The following is a 9390-nucleotide window of genomic DNA, read 5'->3' as shown; positions in this document are numbered from 1 at the left end:
CAGGCATCCCCATCAGGTTATTAATTTCACTACTGCATGCATGTCGATCTTAGGTAGTAACTTATATGCATACCGAGAATATTAATGAATCCTACCTAGGACACGTAGAGGAAATCACAAGGTCGTCCAATTAAGGATCGAATTATCTAAATTTCGGGACTCCTACCTTCTCGGTTAGTCATAGTGTACTTGACCGCAGGTTAAATTGACAATGAATTTTTTTTAACATCAAAATATTAAAAATAATGCTATTGCTATAGTCACATGCATTATTTCAAAAATATACTTCTAATCTACTTTTTCTACTTTAAAAATTTACCCATTTCTGTTTAAATTCTATGCATTTCTAATTAAGAAGAAATAGTTATAAACTCCAAACTTTAATCCTCCTTTTATAATTATTTTCTTAAGATTTTTATAGTAAATATTTCTAAGAACTTTAGTTTCAAAATACTAAGAATATAACAAAACAATATTTTCTTATCATATTACCTTTTGTCTTAATAAATCCCCTTATTTTCTTAAAAAGGAATCCCTTTTTCCCCTTCTTCTAAAAGTGTTTTAACTTTTTTTCTCTTTTTCCTGTTTATTTATTATTGCTTATACTTTTAATATTTTTTCTTTATTTTTTATTTTCATACTCTTTTATTCCTCCAGAAATTAGAAACTATCACATATTTTGTTGAGTTACCTAAGTTAATTACTCCTTTCTCCTATCATTACAATAATGCAATACACACCATCACTTTTTCTGGACTTTTCAAGAAAAAAGTCAAAAACAAAGTATGAGATACACATATTCATAGCCACAGGGAGAATCATATACCATGAGAAGATATTGTAGAGATTAGCTTTTTAAAATAAGCTAATTTTAGCTCACGAAATAATAAATTATTGCATTTTAATTCACACTATAACTACGTACAAACTTTGAAACTAACTAAAGTAGTAGATATATATATATAGCGTACTCATCAAGCTTGAATTAGATGAATACTCCCCACAAATATAGTCATTTGCCATGGTCTTCTATGATTTGAAAAAATTGTAGAGATTACCTCTTAAAAGTAAGGCATTTTTAACTTGCGATGTTACATTTCTAATTTACACTATAAGCTTTAGCTACATACAAATTTGCAACAAACTAAAATAATAAAAACTAACAGTTATGTCTCTAATTACATTCATCAAGCTTAAATTTGACGGATACTCCTTGAAAATAAGGGCATATGTCATGCTCTTCCACTTACAAACATATAAAATTTAAGCACCAAAATTGCATATTAGTAAATTTGTAATTGGATAGAAATATCATAGGAAGAAACATGCAACAAAAAGAAAGACGAATTAAAAAAAGAGATTCAAATGAAATTAAAAGGAGTGAAATGATAACAAAACAACTAAAAATATAAGCGAAAAAAATTATGCCATGGAAAAGAAGAAAGTTATGCAATGAAAAAGATGTGTTTTAGTATTTATAGAAATCAAAACAATAAATAATGTAACATGCATGATAGAAAATTAATGTACATTTAAACCATTATAATTGAATGAGCATTTAAATGTGTTAATTGTAATAGAAGTTATTTAGATGGACAATTCAAGAAAAATTACAACTTTATTGAAAAAAAATAAAGATAAAATATTAGTAGGGGGAAAGAGTAATTTAAGGAAACTTAAAAATTATTATTGGAAAAAGAATTGTTACATTATGTGTAATCATGCCAGAAGATTACCTTTGAAAAATATGAAAAAAAAAATAAAAATTTCTTGAATGATAATAAATTATGGTAATTAGGAGGAGGAAAGAATATCTTTTTTTTTTTAAAAAAAAAAAAAACCCGTAGAAATGGAAGGTAGAAAGGGGGGTTTAAGGAAAAGTAATAAATGGTAAGAAATGATTGTAACGGAAACTTAATACATAATTAATAGTAGTACCAAAATGAAAACTGTGATTGCTACATAATTTAATGAAATTTAGTACATGATTAATTCTTTAATTAAAAAATAGGAGGAAAATAAAAGAAAATATCAAAAAAATTACAAAAAGATAAATATATTTTCTGATCAATGAAGAATGCCACAGCTGTTGCTTGATTCTCTTATATATATATAGATTCTCTTTAAGTCCATATTTTATCATCTTAAAACCATCAAAAACCATTAAAGCATTTAATTTCTATTAAGGGCATAGATTATAACTAGTATCGTCATACTAAGACTTCCATGTCATTTATTTCATCATTTTTATAACCATAAGGTCTGAAGGTCTGTCATCAGTTTCATATGCTCATCAAGCAAAATCAAGTATAAGATGATCCTTGAATATCAACCAAAACCATTTATGAAATCCTTTTAACTATTTAGGATCCAAAATTTCTCAAAATCATGTGCAAAACAGTTTAGCATGGGTCAATCCGTTCATGTTTCATCATAAAATTAAGAGAAAATACATAATTACACCACCGATCTTGTTCGAAATTTGCAAAAATACACTTAAACTTTAACTTCGACCTATTACCTCACGATTTTTTTAATTTCGTTGCAAACACATCATTTTTCGCTGCATCTCAGTCACAACAAGAAAAGTGAAATACACGCGCCAATCAGGTGTTGCCACGTGTCAAATGCGTTTAATTTCATATATTTTTATTTTCTTAATACAAATTTTCTTTTTATTTAATTTAACACCCCACCCCCCCTTTCCCCCCCCCCCCTCTTTCCCCCCCCCCCCCCCTCCATTTTTTTTTTTTTTTTTTGGTTCAAATCAATTCAAAAATTAATTTTATGATTGAATTGAGTTTTAAGGATAGTAAAATGATTGAATTTAGTTTTAAATATAGTTAAATGAGCTTTAATGGAGGAGTTTTAATGGAGCTTTAAAAAAAAAAAAAGCTTCAATGAGTTTTAATGGTGACATTGCGTTGAAGAGCTTTAATGGTGTTGAAGAAGATATTGTTTTGAAGAAGAAATGGTGCGTAGTTAAATGACACAATTTAATTGCAAAATTGAGCTTTAATGATATGATTTTAAAAAAAAAAGCTTCAATGGAGGAGCTTTAACGGTGACATAGTGTTGAAGAAGAAAGGGTGGGGTTATGGTGATGATGATGATGTTATTGTTGTGGGAGTAATTGATTGTTGTTGTTGTAATTGATGTTGTGTTTTGTAATTGATGTTGTTGAGTGATGGTGATGAAGAAGAAGTTGGGGAAGATGACAATGGTGGATGGGGGTTGCGGGGGTGGGGTAGGGGTGGGAGTGGGGGTATGAAATAATTTTTAATAATAAATAAATATTTTATTTTTTAAAAAATTAAATTATATATTAAATTTTTTACACGTGGCAACTTGTAATTGGTCAAAAAAGTCAAATTTCAGTCCTTTCACGCGCCACAGGCGCGTGTGTACACGCAGAGGGTCAAAATGGTATATTTGCAATGAAATAAAGAAGAATCGTGGGGTAATAGGTCGAAGTTAAAGTTTAGGTGTCTTTTTGCAAATTTCGGACAAAATCAGTGATGTAATTATGTATTTTCTCTAAAATTAATGTAACATAATTCTTGTTCAAGTAATATGAATATGTCAACCCAAAACATTTTATTTAACACGTGAGGAGGTAAAGAGAACAATTAAAATGATCTCCGCTAATTCAATTTACCAAATAGTCAAAGTATACCTTAAGAATATTCTTAAGAGTTTCGTCACAAATTTATGCTCATCCCATAAATTTAAAATAAAAGTTCAACTTTATCATCAATATTTGAGATAGGTAAACATATATACTGTTAAGAGATTATATATTCGAAAATATACTTTAAAAATAGTTGCTCTACATATCTTTCTGATAAGAACTTAGCAAGAGATCTTTACTGGGGAACCTTAAGCTTGAACCCCAATGTAATGAACTCCAACAATCACAACAAATTAAATCGACAACAACTCAACAATTACACTAACTTCACATTGAACAGCGTTGAAACAGTAATAACCGAATTTCGGAAATAACTAACTGAAATTCAATTAAATCGCAAAGAGTATTAAAACTGAAGGAAAATCCTAGATAAGCTAGCTCAGCAACTCGATTCCAAAGGTGAATAACCCAACTCGAAGAAACTGCATACTTGAATCAATAGTCAATTTGTAGATCAGCTCATTTCCAATTAATTGACAATAACTTCACTGGAAGGTAAGGATTTTGGAAAATAAGAACAAAATTGGGAAGAGGAAGAATAAGAATTTGGATTGAGATTTAGAGAAGAAGTTTTGGAAGGAACATGAGCTTAGAACATACCAATTTCACATGCCTTTTTTCTATTTGTATTTGATATTTATACCCCCTTTTGAGTGAATCTCAGCCCTTGATCTGGTACTTGATCTAATTTAATCACCACCCTTGATTACTAATTGCTGAACCTTATTTAAATAGGCTCTCAAGATGTCGTTTAGTAGTGTTGGCTAATATGTGTAACGAATGATCATTACATTCCACCGTCCATCAGGACATTCAAGAATGTGATGCTAACCCCTGAATGAAATTAGGGAATTGGGCCTTGATGGATGTCCAGTCTTCCCAAGTAGCTTCTTCTGGAGCTAAGTTCTCCCATTGAATCAGGACCTTCATGGCTATAGCATTGTTCTCTTTTACCATTTTTCTTTGTAAGATAGCCAGGGGCCTAACCAAGATCTTCCCATTATTTCCAACTAATGGAAGTTGTTGCAGAGGTGTTACATCTGGGCCAATTCTCTTTTTGAGTAAGGAAACATGAAACACTGGGTGGATGAGAGAATTTGTTGGAAAGAACACGTGCTTAGAACATACCAATTTCACATGCCCTTCTTCTGTTTGTATTCGATATTTATACCCACTTTTAAGTGAATCTCAACCCTTGATCTGGTACTTAATCTAATTTAATCACCAACCTTAATTACTAACTACTAAACCTTATTTAAATAGGCTCTAACGGTGTAGTTTAGTAGTGCTGGCTAATATGTGTAACGAGTGATCATTACACCTAAGTGTTCTTGAGATTTTGGAGTATTCTTGAGATCTTGGAGCCTTTGGAGAGAAGAGTAATATATTTAGGTTGTTAAAATCTTGCTTAAGGAATTTGGAAAGGTTTTATATCGGTCGGGGATAGTTTTGGGTAAGGAAAAGACCATAAGACCCTTAAAAACACGTAAGAAAATAAAAGGATTTGCCGCTAGACAGAATCTCTGTGCCACGCTAAAATCGTAGAATCTGGACTCTATGACACACTGATATCGTAGAGGTCAAGCTCCGTGACATGGTGAAATCGCGGACCTCCACTGGAAAGCCCAAAATATTTTGCTCAAAATTCAAATTTATGAACAATCGATGGTGTTGAAAAAAAGATTCAGAGACCTTTAGTTTGATAAGTAATGGGCCACGTAGCTTTTTATATACTAGGATAAATGCTCGTTTGAAGTTGACTCATGTAAGAACATATACTAAAACTCAATTGATTGAAAAACTCTCAATTCAATTTTACACTAGATGTTTCTTATGACCATGATTTACATCAAAATCACACACTAAACTATGAAATTGATTTTAACATTTGTAGATCATCGAGTTTGGGGCCTATACGCTTACAAAAACTAATCAAATTCTAATAGGAAGTTCGCGGTGTTACTGTTGAAATACAACCAACTTATTCGTCATTCATAGCTTCTTCACCTTTGAGGAATAATGAACATACATTATTCGTCATTCATAGATTCTTCCCCCTTTGAGGACTAATGAACAGACAAAGAAAGAGAAGTCTTTGACTTCGAGGAGCAAGAGTTAAAGGGCCACAAGACTCGGGTCGAAGAATGGGCCAACATGTTAAGACGAAATGAAACTTAGAATAGAAGGTTCTTTTTATTTTAAGGTTAGAAGAGAAGTTTCTTATTTTTCTTTTAATTTTCATTGATTAGCTTAGAAGAGAGGATTCTTTTAGTTTGTATAAATAAATGTGATCAACAAGAAATATAGAACAATAAGAGAAAATTTTCCAAATACTGCCTTTATTTCTTTCATGGTTTTAGAGCAGTGATCCTCAACCCTAATCATCTTCATTAACCCTAATCATTTCATCAATTCTAATTATCTTTCATGGGCACTGAAGCAGCCAACACCATTGTCCCTACTGCTGCACTCCTTCCAACAGTAGATATCAACCATCCATACCATCTCCATGCTTTTGATTTACCTGGCATGGCATTGGTTAACAACCTTTTTGATGGAAAGGGTTATCAAGGTTGGAAGAGATCCGTTTACATAGCCCTTTCTGTTAAAAACAAATTGGGATTTATCACTGGAAGTGTTGTTACTCCTTCATCAAAGTCACCAGATCTGCCTCAATAGAATAGATGCAATGACATGATAACTTCTTAGCTCTTGAATTCCTTATCAAGAGAAATAGCAGATAGTGTCATTTACTCACATACTGCTAAGGAACTTTGGACTAGCTTGGAACATAGATTTGGGAAAACAAATGGAGCAAAATTATTTCATCTGCAGAAAGAACTGAGTAGATTGACATAAGGAAATAGCAGTGTTGCGGCTTACTTCACCAAACTTAAGGGGCTATATGGGATGAGCTTGGCTCTCTTAATTCTACTATCAAGTGCACCTGTGTTTGTAGTTGTGAGGGCAAACAAAAACTAGAAAAATCATTGAAAGATGAGAGACTCATAGTGTTTCTCATGGGTCTCAATGACACCTATGTGAATATCTTAATGCTTAACCCTCTACTAGATCTCCACCATGCTTATTCACTAATCTTGCAAGATGAGAATCATAGAGAAACTTATATGAGTCTTCTTATTAACACAAATTCTTGTTTTCCTGCTCCTGCTAAACCTCAAGTTTTATCTTTCAGTGCTCTTTCTGTCCTTAGTCAGGTGATTCTTAAATCTGTATCCAACATATTTGAGCCTAGTAGCTACAAAGCTGCCTCTGCACATTCAGGTAGGAAAAAAAACAATGGAAGCATAAATTGAAGCCTTAAAATTGAATCATACATGGGATGTTGTTCCCTTACCTCAAGGAAGGAAAACTTTACCTTGTAAATAGGTATACAGGGTAAAGCAACATGCAAATGGCACTGTTGAGAGACTTAAGGCAAGACTGGTCATTAGAGGAGACATTCAAAAGGAAGGGATAGACTTCAATGAAACATTTTCCCCAGTAGTTAAGATGATTACTATTAGATATTTGTTAGTTATTGCAGCAAAGAAATAATGGAAAACATTTCAATTTGATGTAAATAATGCCTTCTTGCAAGGTGATTTGCAGGAAGAAGTTTACACGAAATTTCCTGCATGGGTGGATCCTCCTTCTCCCAACATGGTTTGTAGACTCAAGAAGTCCTTGTACGGGCTCAAACAAGCCTCAAGGCAATGGTATGCCAGACTTGCAGGAGCTATTAGTTATAAAGGATTTACTACTTCTCTTAATGACTTCTCTATTTTTTAAGAAGAAATGGGATTTTATTGCTATTGTTGCAGTCTATGTTGATGATATTCTAATTACAGGTGATGCACATAGAAAGATTGCAAATCTAAAGAAGTTTTTTTATTTAGAATTTAACATTAAAAATCTTGGGACTTTACATTATTTTTTGGGGATGAAATTCTGAGAGAAGAACAGGGTATTATAGTGAGTCAAAAGAAGTATACTTCAAGTCTTTTGGAGGAATTTGATATTTCTCAACTACCTTCTGTCTCATCCCCTTTGGATCCTACAGTGAAATTAACATCAACTACATCTGACCTTTTGGATGATCCTACTTCCTACAGACACCTCATTGGAAAATTAAACTATTTGACGCACTCAAGACCTGATCTTTGTCATGCCGTCCTGATCCTAAGCCAATTTATGCAACAACCAAGCATTCATCATTGTAATGCAGTTTTAAGGGTGGTGCATTACCTCAAGGATCTTCCAAATCAGGGATTATTCCTTTCCTCTTCGCCGTCATTCTCCCTCAATGCATTTTGTGATGCAGGCTGGGCTTCTTGTCGAGATTCACGAAGATCCATTAGCGTATTCTTTATCAGCTTAGGTGGATCTCCCATTTCCTGGAAATCCAAGAAACAAATATCAGTATCTCTTTCTTCCGCAGAAGCGGAATATCGATCAATGAGAAGACTAGTAGTAGAGTTGACATGGCTAACCCGATTGATCGCGGATCTTTATGTTCCTCCACTTTTGCCGGTGCCGGTGCATTCAGACGGTTAGGCCGCGATTCACATCGCCAAAAATTCAGTCCTTCCAAGAGCGAACAAAGCATGTTGATCTTGATTGTCACTTTGTCCATCAACAATATTTTTCTGGGCTCATTTCTCTATCATTTGTCCCCTCCAAGGACCAACTTGCCGACATCTTCACTAAATCACTTTCTGGCACGGCACACCATGGGATTCTGAGCAAGATGGGGGTCACTACCCTCCCCTCCACCTTGAGGAGGGGTGTTGAAATACAACCTTATTCGTCATTCATGGCTTCTTCCCCTTTGAGGAATAATGAACCGACAAAGAAAGAGAAGTCTTTGACTTCGATGTCTATGAGGAGCAAGAGTTAAAGGGCCACAAGACTCGGGTCGAAGAATGGGCCAACAGTTTTAGACAAAATGAAACTCAGAATAGAAGGTTCTTTTTATTTTTAGCTTAGAAGAGAAGTTTCTTATTTTTCTTTTAGTTTTTATTGATTAGCTTAGAAGAGAAGATTCTTTTAGCTTGTATAAATAAATGTGATCAACAAGAAATATAGAACAAGATGAGAAAATTTCCCAAATACTACCTTTATTTCTTTGAGTTACAGATCAATGCCTCTAATTTCTTTGCTGATGGTTTGGAGACATGAGAAGCTTTTCTTTTTTAGTTTTTGAAGTGTTCATTTTTGTGCAAAGGTTTCCTTTCCGATTGATTTTTTATTTTCCTAACTTTCTTCGAGATGCTAAATTTGTTCTGCTCGTGTTTCTTGCAGCTAATAATTTCATAGTGGGTAAGGATTGGTGGTGGTTTCTTTTTAGTAACTTTCCCTTTTTCTCAGCATGGATGAGCTTTAGCCTTTTTGTTAAGCACTTCGGTCTGGTCACCTTCATGGTTGCTTTTTGGGGTCTCATAACTTTTCATTTGGTTGCATTGTACTCTGTTGTTTATTGGAATCGCGAGATGTCGCCTTTCCGGTTAATTGGTGCCAAGTCGAAATTTATGATTGAGTTCATTCCTGTGATAGTTGCAGCAGCCTTGCGTCACCTTTTGGAGTTTGATGGTGCGTATTATGCTCTACTGCTATCCTGCACCACATATTTCTATACCTTTGCCCACTTCATGCACGCCGCGTCTTGCAATGTTGGTACTGCTTCACAGGTTGAATGG

This window comes from Capsicum annuum, chromosome 6 (genome assembly GCF_002878395.1).
Source record: "Capsicum annuum cultivar UCD-10X-F1 chromosome 6, UCD10Xv1.1, whole genome shotgun sequence".
NCBI classification, from domain to species: Eukaryota; Viridiplantae; Streptophyta; class Magnoliopsida; order Solanales; family Solanaceae; genus Capsicum; species Capsicum annuum.
The sequence above is the reverse complement of the archived record's forward strand: the minus strand, read 5'-3'. Positions refer to the sequence as shown.